The sequence below is a fragment of the Dipodomys merriami genome, unplaced genomic scaffold (assembly GCF_024711535.1).
Source record: "Dipodomys merriami isolate MVZ:Mamm:240054 unplaced genomic scaffold, mDipMer1.0.p SCAF_395, whole genome shotgun sequence".
In the NCBI taxonomy this organism is placed as follows: domain Eukaryota; kingdom Metazoa; phylum Chordata; class Mammalia; order Rodentia; family Heteromyidae; genus Dipodomys; species Dipodomys merriami.
The window spans coordinates 431,690-446,661 of record NW_027205548.1 but is presented as its reverse complement, the minus strand read 5'-3'; positions in this window follow the sequence as shown (position 1 = coordinate 446,661).

Here is a 14,972-nt window from a genome sequence, read left to right as displayed (position 1 = left end):
TGCTACTTCAGAACAAAATCACTTGGTGTCAAACAATTCTGCAGGTCACCAGAATTTAGCTGCATTAGTTAGAAGAGTTAGCTGGTATTCTCAAAGCTGGCTTATCAACTTAAAATTAAATAGGAATTTTTAGAAAGACAGTAAATAAACAAAAAGTTGACTCTAAGCATCACCTTTATCCAAAACTTTTTATTTCTTTTGTAAGTCAAATCTCAGAGTTAAGAACAACAGATATGACATCATTTTATTTCATTTTATATCAAGGGAGGAAAAGAATAGTGTGATGAAATATTTTATGGGTGTATTTTTGGCAGTGTGGAACACCTAAGCAGTTGCCAACATCACATAGTCAAGTTCAGAGGAAGAATAAAGGAAAATGTAAGACTTCTACCACCAAGTGCCAATGGTTCATATCTGTAATCCTAACTACTCAGGAGGCTGAGATCTGAGGATCACAGTTCAAAAGCTGATCTGGGCAGAAAAGTCCCTGTGAAACTCTTATCTCTGGTTAACCATTCAAAATCCAGAAGTGGCTCTGTGGCTCAGGTGGTAGAGTGCTAGTCTTGAGCACAAAGAGGCTCAAAGACAGTCTCCAACCCCTGAGTTCAAGCCATATAACCCACATAAATAAAAGACCTCTATCATTCAGTGACAAATTATTTGTCAACCATGCTTTTATGCTCCTCCATTTGCATCTTGCAGTTGTGAATGACTAGCTATATTCTAGAACAAAGATAACCACCTGTCCACATTTATAAGGACTTTAAGATATTTTGTTGTAAATATTGATCTAATATTTCAAATAGTAACTTATACCTAGATTTCAATTATTAGTACGTTGCTGTGATCTGAATGCTTGTATCCTACTCCAACCAATTAATTCGTTGAAATCTTAGTTTCCAAGATGCAGTATTAGGTAGTGGGGCATTTGGAAGTGATTGAGTCATAGGATGAAGCTGTCACCAATGGGATTAAAACTCTGACAAAGGAGGCTTTTCCACTACATGAAAAACCAGAAGAGTCATGCATACATGTGCACACACACACATACATACACAAAATAGTCTTTCATAATTTTTAGTTATTCTAATTAGTTATTCATCATTTTGGATCAGCTGCCACCTTGGTTGTAAACTTCTAGCCCCTGCAGCCATATGGAAGAACTAGCACAATAATAGTAAAAAGAACCTATTTGGACATCTACATGTATAGGTAAATTTCACTGATGCAATTGCAAATCAAGAATATTAAGTATTGATATAGTAAGTTGTAACTGCAATATTTTTCAACTGACATACATCAACACACATTGTGTGTGTGTGTGTGTGTGTGTGTGTGTGTGTGTGTGTGTGTGTGTGTGTGTACTCTATATTATTTCAATCTGGTTAATGAGAATCGTAGATGTAGAGTAAGAGAGCCAGCCTGCTGGTATCAGGTACAATCAAGTGCTTTTCTTGATGTCATCCTGTTCTCTATACAAACAACCACTTTAGGACAAGAAACTTTTTACTCAGCAGTCTGAAGATTCTTTACATCAGTAGAAATTGGATTCCTTTTCCTAACTGGAATCTAATTCTGGCCCTTCCTAGGGCCAGGAATGAGTTCATATTTTAATTAGTAAACTTGCTCCAAATGTCTACCATTTATGCCTGGTCTACTTGTCTCCAGATTGGCAAGACCTACAAGAAATTTGGTAAGTATTAATCACACTGCTTCCCAGCTTTGCACTTTTCTCTGAAGTTATGAGCAAAAGAAAACACAATGGAGCTGTGGCTAGCAACCACCTGAAAGCAGGCCTCAAATCAAGCTTCATCCTCACCAGCTGGTTTTCAGTCAAAATCTGTTCATACCTGCCAACCATTTCTGATATCCCATTTTCAAGTTAAGACAGACATCTTTCTCACTCTCAGTACAGTATTTCCAGAGGCAGACTGATGGAGTTATAGAAACACAGCTGAACATTTGTAATAGGTAAGGTTAAAAATAGTCATTCAGAATTTGTAGATCCTGACTCCGAGATGTATCATCCATCTAGATGAAGAATGTATATATAGGGCACAGGAATTTAATTCTCTATTCTTGACACGTTGTCTTCAACCCACATTATATTTCTTTTCCCTAGATATGAGTTACTTTTGATTGTTCAGAGTCATTTCACACTCACTACTATTGAGGGTATAGTTCCATCTGTGTGTGTGTGTGTGTGTGTGTTTGTGTGTGTGTGTGTGTGTGTGTGTGTGTGTGTGTGTGTGTGTGTGTGTGTGTGTGTGTGCTGGTACTAGCTCTCAAGCTCTCACTTGACTCTTTTGCTCCAATGCTGGCACTCTATCATTTGAGCCACAGCTCCACTTCCAGGTTTTGCTGATTAATTGGAGATATGGGTCTCATTGGACTTTTCTGCCCAGTTTGACTTTGAACATGTGATTCTCAGATGTCAGCCTCCTGAGTAATGAGGATTACAGATATAGACACCAATGTGCATCATTTTCACATCTTTAAATTCCCTTTGATTGCCTCTCATCACAGGAAGAAATATATTGGAAAGGAATAAACATGGAACCTGCAATTCAAGATATGGAGTGTAAGTTCTAGCCGCTTGAGTAGGGAATGCGAGTCTATTATTTAGTGGGGGTTTTTTTGGAGCTTCAAGGCCTTCTCTTTCAATGAGGATAATCGTATTTCCCTTACAGACTGTGTAGATGGATTAAATAAGTCACTATATGTAAAGCACTCAGCTTAGTGCTCAGATCCTGACAGAATGTTAAGGCTTGCTTATTGCTTCAAGGCTCCTCGTGTTCTACAGGAATAGAAATTTGTTCTACATCAAAATTATTCACATTTGTGCACTTGGATGTAGGCATCAGCAGACATGGTTCCTTTGTCTTTACCCAGGAAGAACCACTTGGAACTGTCACAGAGTTAGAGACATCATTCTTCTGTAATTCATTTACTTTATACACAGATCATTTATCTACTGGCTCCTGAAAGTATTTGGGCTCATGGGGATGTGATCATGGTAAGCAAAGGAGAAAACAACTACTGCTTCCAAATGGCAGCTCAGGCAAGACTCCATCTTTAATTGCGAGATGGATCGCAAATATAATTGCCAGTAATTGCTGAACACATGGAGTGATGAGCTGTGTTTACAAGTCATTAGTTATACAATAAATATCCCACTAGCTCACATCAACTCAGACAGCCCTGGTCAGGCTTTTGAAGATTTAGATGCTATCTACCTTGATAGGAGCCTACAAAAAACCTAACATATTTACCTCTAATGTCTTCTTGAAATGTATAACCTTGTGTTCTTTCTGAAAAGCATTTTATTCAGAAGCTACCATTACTGTTTTTTCCTTTGCTTTTTAAGCCACCACTAAACTTTATTTCAGCAAATATGTAAAATCATCCAGTAATTCACCAAAGTTTGTTCTTTCATTTCTCAGTGATGCTTTCATTAGAGCAGACTCAACCAGAGAAGAGTAGGGCAATGTCTGCTTGTGTGTCTGGGATGTTAGCATGACTATATTGTTGGTGGAGAATTTATTGAGATGCATTATTTGGTCCAGACATAAGGAAGTCATTAAGTAAGACTAGTCCAATTGAAACACATCAGAATTGTTCAAATTTTATCCACTTAAGTGTGCCTGATAACAGACTGATTTCTTTAAATAACTCACGTCATTTTCCTAGTGTAAGAAGTCATTGACTGTGGAGTCATCAGAATGTGGTTTTGCAATGGGACATTGTAAGCATGTAGTCCTTGTGATCCTGTTAAACATAAATGTTGTGAAAAGTTTGGAGAGAGGTTGTGAGTCTAGAATCTTAAATTCACAATCTGCATGACAATTTACTTCTGTGTTTTTAAAAAAAATTTTTTTTTTTTTTTGTTGGACGTGGGGCTTGAACTCTGGGCCTGGGCACTGTCCCTCAGCTCTTCAGCTCAAGGCTAGCGCTCTACCAATTGAGCGACAGCGCCACATCCAGCTTTTTTTCTGCTACGTGGTGTTGAGGAATCAAACCCAGGGCCTCATGCATGCAAGGCAAGCACTCTACCACTGAGCCACCTTCCCAGCCCTTACTTGTGTTTGTAAGCTCTTACTTGCCCATGTAGGAGATGATCGATTTGGCAAGATCATTGGTTTCCTTTGAATGAAACCCATGAAGCCTGGGGGCTCCCAGTCTATTTCTAGTCTCTGCTCCATAGGGTAGCTTTGCTTTTATCCATGTGGCATTTCTGAGCTTTCCAGTTCAATTATCATTTTTTTAAAAAAAGCTAAATTGTGTTGGACTACCATTGGACTATATGTATGTTCACATTGTCACTCTTGTTTTGTTTTGTTTGTTTCTGGTCCGCTTTCTGGAAACATGCTCAGCCTCTGGAAACAGCCCCCAGGGAGACAATTAAGCTACCAATATTTGCATTCACAAGGCACGAAAGCAAGTAATAACTAGGTTCTCCAGGAACTAAAAAATTGAGAGGACTTCAGATTTGCTCATTTTGTCATGAGACTCCATCTTGGAATTTACCACTTCCCAGAAAATGGAAACAGAAGCATCTAAGAGCCAAGCATTTTTATTAACTAGTAAGAGTCAATGTCAATAATCAGACTCAACTGGATTGAAATTGATAAAGACTCTAAGTTTTTTCTCCCTCCAGTCAGTCAACAAGCCTTAGGAAGAAACTATAATGATCTTAAGCTAGATAGAGTGGCATCACATATGTGTGCGCACGAGTACTATTGAGAACTAAATATATGATCTCATTGAATTTAGAAATGATGACAACATTTTGCTGACAACCATCATTTGAGCGTTGAAGGACTCCACTCAATTGTTTATGTTCTATCCTTTCTATATGCCTTAAACTCCATATCAAAAAGCAAGTTGTAGCTGGGTGTCATTGGCTCATGCCTAGCTACTCAGGAGGCTGAGATCTGAGGATTGTGGTTCAAAGCCAGCCCAAGCAGGAAAGTCCATGAGATTCTCATCTCCAATTAACCACCAGAAAACCGGAAGTGGTGCTGTGGCTCAAAGTGGTAGAGTGAAAAAGCTCAGAGACAATGTCCAGGCCCTGAGTTCAAGCCCCGCAACAAAGAAAGAAAGAAAGAAAGAAAGAAAGAAAGAAAGAAAGAAAGAAAGAAAGAAAGAAAGAAAGAAAGAAAGAAAGGAAGGAAGGAAGGAAGGAAGGAAGGAAGGAAGGAAGGAAGGAAGAAAGAAAGAAAGAAAGAAAGAAGGAGGGAAGGAGGGAGGGAGGGAGGGGAGGAGGGGAGGAGAGGAACGGAGGGGAGGGGAGGAAGGAAGGAAGGAAGGAAAGAGGGAGGGAGGGAGGGAGGGAAGGAAAGGAAGAAAGGGAAGAAAGAAAAAGAAGCATGTCGATTTGCTTTCCCTTGCTCTAGGAAAAAGATTGGTTTTCGCTGTACAGGTTTCACTGTGGCTCTGAAGAGTAACATTACCCTTTTGCACAGATACCATTGCACTTGCCTTATACATACGTATTGGCTGCCTGGGGAAATTGCTCACCTTGGCCTATGAACAAGACAGTTCCACTTTCTCCTCCAAGCAACAGCCTAGGCTAGACTGAACATGAGGGTCATTCTCCTGTCAGGACTAGATGTCCTGCCAAGAGCTGGACAGAGTCTCCTTCCACTCACACTCCCTGACAGGTACCCCCCACTACCCTGCCACTGGATCCCTATTCACAAAGACATGTCCACACTGATCTTGCTACAGACAAGCGCTTCATTCTCTGACACAGTGATCCTCACTGGCTAATGTGCTTGTAAACATTGCATCACCGCCAGAGAGCGTAAATGCTGAAGCAATCAGCCAATACTGAAAAGATGACTTCACAGACTGTCCCTGCCAAGTGGAGATGAGGCCTGTAGCTGCTAGCTGGCAGGATAGCAAGAGACAAAGGCCAGAGGGAATATTTTTTTAAAGAGTATCTTATAGTTGAGTGGTACATGTCTATAGTCATGACCACTCAGGAGGATCACTTAAGCTCAAGGAGTTTTAAGATCAGCCTGGGCTGATCTTACCTAGTGGGATCCATCTTGAAATAATCAACAAAAAATAGCCTTGCTGAAAAGAAGCTGTTCTCTCCCTGTATACTCCCAAGGGTCAAGTTCTAAGAAGGGACCAAGATGAAAACTACAAGGGACTGGATCTCCATCCCAGGCTAGATAACTGGAGAGAAAAACTGAATCTTATTCCAGTCTCTCTGTAGGTCAATAATGGGAAAGAAGCTACAGTTATTAAATGAGGATGCACTGGTGGGTGAAGGTGGACAGGGGGAAAGTTATTGTAAAATAGCCTCAGGTTTTCTTTTAGCTATTTGATGTGTCCTAGAGCATTGCCCTTAGGGGAGTAAAAAGAAGGTATGCTGTGGATGGTTGGAAAGAGGGAGACCAAAAGATCTTGACATGGAACTTGCTTATGGGTAGAGAAAACTAATGTGCAATGGCAAAGTCTCCATTTGAGTGAGTAACGTTAAAAGCAATTTCAGGACACACTAAATGCTCACCCTGTGTCCTAGCAGGCAAGGGATGTAGGCAAGAAGGTGTGAACGTTTGCCATCAGGGGCTCAAAATCCTGCTCCAGAGAAGTCACTAACTAGCAAGTGAGCCACCAAATAGCATGAAGGCATTCTCATTAACACGTATGATGAAAAATCCAGGAAGTCTTCAAGGCAGAGAGCAAAGGGAAGGTACTAGATTTATAAAGACTTGTTCTGTGTGCACATGTATACGTATGTGCACAGGTGTGTGTGCAAATATATGTGCATATATGTGCATTTATGTCTGTAGAAAGCTTTCGTGTAGACCTGGTTAATGATTTAAGACTACTGGGGACCATGGCTCTGATCAGACTTACTGAAGTTTAATATAAGTGAGAATATGTAAGAAACCAAATGTCATGAGCAATGCATAATAAGGAAAGCTTTCTTTCTCAAAGCAAAGGTTTTATTGGAGCAGAGATAGGAATGATCAACAGTCCTGGGGGATTAAACTCAAGGCCTTACATTTGTTAAGCCTATGCTCTATCACTTGAGCTATCCCCACCCCCCAACAGTCCTTTTGCTTTTAGTTTGTTTCTCCTACTTCCATCCTGATTGCCCTCTGACTGTGATGCTCCTATCTTTGCCTCCCAAGTAGCTGGGATTGCAGGCATAAACCACATTTGGCCTCAAAGATATCTAAAGGCTGAAATACGACCTTTCCTACATGACTGGCAATCAGTTTATGTTCATTGTTCTTATATTTACCATGTTTATGTGTTTTGGTGTGTGCACTGGGGATTGAAACTGGGACTTCATGTAGACTAAAGTATTGTTATCCCCACGCCAGTAAACTACCCACCCCACTATATTCCTGAACTGCAACCCCAGCCTTTAAGACAACATCCTAATAAGTGGAAATCCTGAACACTCTCCTGCAGAGCAGAAGCAAAGCAAGAGGCTCACTCGCTCCAGTTCCAGTTTCTGGAAATGCTACTGACTGGCAGGAGAATGTAGAAAACGAAGGCAAATCATATGAAAGTAAGAAGCAAACTAATGCATCTGTGCAGGAAACTTAACAATAACCTAGAAAATCCTAGAGAATTAATGATAAAATTAACTCTATAAAAGAATTCAGCAAGACAATAAGATAGAACTGTCACATAAAACAGAAAAGCATTCATATACACCAACACCTCCTATAATATATTGTGAACAAAAACCTTTATGTGCAAGAGAACAAAAGTGATACAATAAAATACACAGTAATAAAACTATATTTCATTAAAAATAAGAACCCACATGAAAACATCTTTATTCATAATAGCCTGCAATTGCAAACAACTCAAGTACCTGTTAACTTGTTTTATGGATAAACAAATGGTGGTACATTCATAGACTAGAATAGCACACAGTAATCACAAGGAAGTAGAGATTCATGCAACAGTGTACATGAACCTCAAAAGCATTTCCTTAATGAGAGATGCCAGACAAAAGAGACATTTTGTGTTTCATTAGAGTATATGGAATTCTACAAAGCTGAATCTATGAAAGACTCAGCATTTCAGCAGGGGGAAATAGAAGTGAGTGACTGCAAATGGGCATGAGAAAACTTTGGGGTAAAGGGACTATATTCTATTACTTGATATTAGTAATATATATATATATATATAGAGAGAGAGAGAGCTATAGATTTTTATTAGTAGAAACCAAAGTGATTGTTTTTGTTAGGCATATATTATACTTCAGTGAAGTAATCTCTGTCTCTGTCTCTATCTCTCTCTCCTCTCCTCTCCTCTCCTCTCTTCAGCTATAGCTTTGTAAGAGGAGCTGACCTTTTAGAATCTTCCAACCAACCATCACAACCCTGAGGTAGGCTAAAATGGAAATAGATTATCTCTGTACAAAATAGCCCTGTAGAATAAGGAGGTATTAATAATGTTTTAGGCATAAATTTTAATGTCACCTCACGTTTGTGTTATGTTTCCAGATATTTGTTTGCTATATTTTTTAGATTTGTTCTCCTTCCCCTTATATTAGTATTCTTCTTATGTTTTTTTTTTGTCAGTCCTGGGGCCTGAACTCTGGGCCTGGGCACTGTCCCTCAGCTCTTCAGCTCAAGGCTAGCTCTCTACCACTTGAGCCACAGCGACACTTCTGGCTTTTTCTGCTTATGTGGTGCTGAGGAATCGAACCCAGGGCCTCATGCATGCACGGCAAGCACTCTACCACTGAACCACCTTCCCAGCCTGGTATTCTTACTCTTAACCCCCTTTAAAAGTGAAAAGTTCCAGAAGTGATTGTTTTTGGCTTGAGAACTTCAGAATGTCCCCTCAGATAGAGCTCGGGGTAGATGTAAAAGAAGCAAGGGGAACTGCTCGGAGCCACGTCTTTCAGGGTACTGACTCACCCTGCTCATCCCCTTTTCCTCCTATCTCATCTTCTTCCCAAAGTCCTTTCTTCCCACAGCGGCATAGTGGTCAGGGGTGGGATGAGAAGAACCAGGGAGCAAGGAGTATAGAAATCTCTGCTTCCTTTTCTGCCTCATCGCAAACCGAGGATTAACTATTGTCCTTACAAAGCTGTGTAGTTCTGTAATAAAAAATAAACTTAGTTTTCTTTCCTTAGACAATTTTCCTCTATTAATCTCATTCCAAATGGAAAAAAAGAAAAAGCAGGAGGAATTTGCCTTTTCTGAGTAATACTATGTTTATGCAATGTACATTTTTTGGATGTGTTAATATAGTGTCCACTGATGCCTGTTGACATTCAGTGAGTTTTCTTTAACAATATTAGTCTGAAATTAACACACTTAATTCTTAGAGTAAGCTTCTTTCTTAACTGTCTCTCAGTTTCCCTAGACCATTAGTATGGTAAGGAAGAACACACTACAATGACTGCAGCAAGCAATCCCTTCTTTTTAATCTGAACAAGAATAGCAATAACTTAAGGCCTGAAACTAAAACTTGAAAATTGATTATTCTAAAAATCAATATCTAATTTTCTTTATGATTGTTTTGTCTTTCACTCTCCTTTGGCATTATCTTTGTTATAGTTGGTGCTTACACTTCTGTATATCCAATACGATTGTTTCAAACATTACTTAGGGAATTTTGTCAGTGTTATTTGTTATTGGTATTACTATTGTTAGTATTACTCATTTGAAATATATTTCCCTGGAACTTTTCACTCTTAAAGAGGGTTAAGAATAAGAACAACAATATAAGGGGAAGGACAACAAGTCTAAAAAATATAGCAAGGAACTACCTTGAAACATAATACACACGAGATGAATTCTCTTACAGTTTTGTAAGTTGCCTTTAAACTGTAGCCCCACATCCCAACAGACATTTCACAGTGACCTATTCTAGTTAGAGGAAACATAATACACATGAGATGAATTCTCTTACAGTTTTGTAAGTTGCCTTTAAACTGTAGCCCCACATCCCAACAGACATTTCACAGTGACCTATTCTAGTTAGAGGAAAGAGCCAAAGAGCTAGTGAATTAGCACATTGGATTAAGAGAAATAAAAAGAGAGATTTGAACCTTCAAATGTACTATGTAAGAGAAGTCAGTTATAAGCCTCTAACAAAAGAATACATTCTCTACTTTCAGACCCATTTGTCAAAATCTTCATTTTCACTCATATGAATTTAAGATTTAACTTACAGAAATTACAATGAGCTAGAGTTTGGATTCCAGTTCTACTAAAACATAGATAACCAGTTGTTAGATATACACAAACCTTAGGGACTAGGTACTGTCCCTGAGCTTTTTTGCTCAAAGCTAGCACTCTACTACTTGAGCCACAGCTCTACTTTCAGCTTTTGATAAGTCTCACTGACTTTCCTATATGGGCAGGCTTTGAATTGTGATCCTCAGATCTCAGACTCCTGAGTAACTAGGATTACTGATATGAGCCACAAACACCTGGAATGGTTCTCTTTTTTTTGGGGGGGGGGCGGTCCAGTTGTGGGGCCTGAACTCTGGGCCTGGGCACTATCCCTCAGCTCTTCAGCTCAAGGCTAGCGTTCTACCACTTGAGCCACAGTGCCACTTCCAGCTTTTTTTTCTGCTTATGTGCTGCTGAGGAATCGAACCCAGGGCCTCATGCATGCAAGGCAAGCACTCTACCACTGAGCCACCTTCCCAGCCCTGGTTCTCATTTTTGAGAAGGTTTTAGTATTTTTTTTTCATAGGAATACTGAGGGAACTAAGTAATGAGGATGTAATAAAAAATAATCTAAATGTCTTTCACACTGTCTAGCGTAGGTGAAAATGCTTTCTGCTTTATTTTCACAGGAATATGTGTGCTAGTGATTTTTTTGAACTTTCTGGCTTATATTAGGCAAATGAGCAAATTGAACCCAGAGAAAAACCATCTATTTTCTCTCTCTCCCTCCTTTCTCTCTTTAGTTCTCTTATTCTCTTTATTCCTAATACCAAAAGCTCCTCCTTTTTCTCTCCTCCCTTTAGAGGCCAACATAGTGACTGGCTGATTAGAGGAGGGAGGAAATGGAGGGTGTGGCCAGGATGTCCAAATAGACAGGGCCAAGTGTGGACACTGACAGAAGCCCATTTTCCTCTGTAATCCACATCACAATAACCGTGCTGACCATACCCTCTTCACTGGGGGGATAATGGCCTCCCTCGCTAAGAACACATCCCATAGTTCTCAACTCCCTTTCCTTCCTCTCCTCAATGTCTCAAGGTTCTGGAGCAGTCTTGTTTTTCAAACTTGGTGACAGATGGAAGATTAGGAACAAGCAGGAGCAGAGAGCTACATAACAAATGCGCATGCATTTGATGGGGTCAGGACATGACTTGCTCGAGAGCTCTCCCAACTTTTTTACAGTAGTTGGAAAAAATGAACTAAAGATTTGGAATCATTGCAGAGCCCATTGTTATAGTCAAACATTTGTGTAGCTAAGACAATTTTCTAATAATCCAGTGCTTCAAGAATTCACGGAGTACAGGTTTCCTAAGGAAATTCAAGGATGCAGCGGTGAAAGGCATTGGAGGACTCTGAATGGAGGTCTTTACAGAATGTGTGATGAAACAGGAAGCAGGTGGAAGCAAAATGCACAAAGCCTGATGACAGGTGTTGTCTCAACACTATCTACCTATTCCTGCAGGTCAAATAGTGGCAAACCATCTAAGGGCAAAGTACGTTGAAGTATTAGGAGCCAGTTTGCTATTTTGGAGATCTCTTTGGTAAAGGCACGCATCCTTATTATAATTAGAATAATTATTTTCATCCAATTTACTTGTAGATCAGCAGGTGTGGAATCATGCATCTATCAATGCAAGGTCCCTTGTAATCTTGAAAGGAGTCCTTCTTAAACCACACACACACACACACACACACACACACACACACACACACACACACTCAAACGCACGCACACACGCATGCACGCACGCACACATACACAATGAGCTTATGGGTTGATGATTGATGATCAGAATTAATCAGTCCATGTGGTGATAGCACTGTGCACTTGAGCTTGCTGACAGCTTCCTTCATCCTGCTGCATGTCTGCTTGCCTTGGAGCCTAGCTCTTACCTTTCTTCTGCCTGGAACTCTTGGCCTCTCCACATTCCAACATCCATTTCCTGCTCTCCCTTCAATCTGGTCCTTAGCGAGATCAACATGAAAATACTCCAGATTATTTTTGCTCTCATTGGCTCTTTCCCTTTCTAATTATACCATATTGTTAGCTTATTATGTTTATGGATGGCCAGGGTCTTTGGTTTGTTCACTGATATATCCTTGCCATGTTTACCAGCATCTAATATATAGTAGGTGTTCTGTATGTATTTCTGGAGTCAAAAAAACCCAGTGAATTGTTTCTAGAGCTTCTGAAGTTAATGTGAACTGTCCTATTTTTCAAGCTCATCCTGCATGATCATCACAACCATGATGCAGAGGTTCTACTCAGGGTATAGATGAGGTCACATGGGCCTTAGAGTTCATCTTAGCCTTGCAATGTCACAGAGCTGGGCCTGAGTTTCCACATGACTCTAATAACTACCTTGCAGTTCCTGTAAAGAAGAGTAAGGTGACCCCAGTGAGAGTATGAGTTGTCCATACAATGGAATCCAGGTACCTTCTACTCAAAACCCAGGGAGGCAGGCCTGGTGGTTTATACCTGTAATCCTGGCACTCAGGAGGCTGACATAGAAGGAAGGTAGAGGGTTTTGAGGTCAGTCTGGGCTTTGTAGAAAGATCCTGTCTCATAACAAAACAGAAACAAAAAATGTATGGTTTTAGAGCTACAGTTTCACTGCATACAAGATTTTCTGGCCTGACTTGCTCATTCATTGCTGATCTTGTTCTCACTTGCAAGCATAATTTACGTTAACCGATGATCTACTGTAGAAACAGGCTCTGTTAGACCGTTGTGTTATCTTCTCAGCAATTTTACCATCATCATCCCACTTTATAAGCAGAAGTGGAGAAAAGAAGAATCTGAAGTTTTCCAAGCCATATGGCTAGTGGCTGGCAATTGTCTGAGATGAAATACAAGAGATCTCCTTGCCTGTCTGACCTCTGCCTTGGATGGCCACATATTCATCCCTCTCCCCTGCCCACTTGCCTAATGTCATGAAATCACATGGTCACAAATGTGTAATGGTCAGGGACAAAGATTCCTGGAGGAACACGTGATACACTGAATCATAAATACATAACACTGAGGTCATCAGCCAATATTTGCACATTAGCTCACCTGGGTGCTTTCATACCTTAATCCCCTGAAGGAGAGCAGCACAAAACACTTCATTTTATGGAGCGTATGTTGCGTCATAATGGTATTTGGAGCAGTTGTAGAAACCTCTGGCCTGTCTCACATGAATGGTAAGGTGGTATCACACATCCCAAAGGCTGTCAGCTTGGTCAGGAGTTTTTAATAATGAATTCAGGTTTCCTGAGGCATGATCTGAAGCTAAAGAATCAAAAGACCATGGTGGGCAGCTAATCTATGTGGATCCTGGCTTTTCCATCAAACTTACAAATTTATGTTATGATAGAATTATAGCCCTGCCTAGGTCCCAACTAACAATTATTCAATGTGCACGATGTGAACCTATGGTGCTTCCCTGAGCTGGGAAGAGATCCTCTGATTTATTTGCTAATTCTCTTCATTCTCTTTCCCCAAGCTTTTGGGTCACTGTTATGTTTTTGATGTTGAACATCTCCCAAAGGTTCATTTATAAAGGCTGAGACCTCATAGTGGTGGCATATAGTGCTGCTATAGATCATCAAAGGTGGAGCCTACTGGTAGGTCTTTAGCTAATTTGGGGGTGTGACTCTAACGGGATTATGACACCCTTGGTTTTATGTCTCTCTTTTCTTCCTGCCATTTCTCTTTGCTCTCTCTCTCTCTCTCTCTCTCTCTCTCTCTCTCTCTCTCTCTCTCTCTCTCTCTCTCTCTCTCTCTCTCTTTCTCCTCTCTTTTCCTTTTCTTCTCCTCCTCACCTCCACCCCACCACTTGGTTCAGGATAAGACCATTTGTTCTTATATCAACTTGCACCATGGTGTTCTTCCCACATTTCTTTTACCAGAGGTGAAATGAATGGTACCCTCGCAACCTTTGAATCTGCCCTACTGTGAGCTAAATAAACCTCCCTCTTTATAAACTACTTGACTTAGTTAATTTCGTTCTAATAACACAAAGCTGAGTATTACAAAACAGGCTAACTAATGATGGAAAGAATGGGACAAGGAAGACAGGACACCTACTCTGGAAGAATTTGAGATCACATCAAGTTGGATGGAAGAATACTCCTAACCTGCACTCTGATTATGCTTTGGGACAAGAGCTCCTCTCAGAGAGAAACCGTGGGTCCAGTAGCCACCCTAAATTAGAAATCCTCTGGACTTCAATGTTGTATTAACTTATCTGGCCCTCTTACTATGGATCCTACCAAGAAGGGAAAGAGAAGCAAGTGATGTGTGCCATTGTCCTGATGAATAGCCTGAGACCCAGGAGTTAACAATAATATTACCCCTTCTGGATGGTATAAGACGTGTGGGATACCCAGCCTTCCTGCTCTTGTCTCTTTAAGGTTAGTCATTAAAAATACAGACAGGGTAACACCATGGACTTGTCTAGTTCAGTGTCAGGCCTGTGACACAACAGCTGAGTCTGGGCCACTGCCGGTGATTCATAGGATTCTCATGTGGTTGCTGAGTGCAAAGCTGGCTGTAAAGCCTGAGATCTATGCCCTCCTTCTAAGTGGGATGGCCATCACCACATCTAGGCTGTACAGTGAACCAGAAGATAAAATGGAAACACATAACTTCTGATATTACAAAACATATAAGGTAGGATTGGCAGGTTTAATGGAAGAATTCTCTTCCATGCTCTGAAAGAGTAAATGTTCTCTCAATAGTATAGTGTCTAGAAGTAGTCAAGGCACAAAGTTAACTGCCGTTATCACTAGCCTATTCAAGACCAGTGCACATGT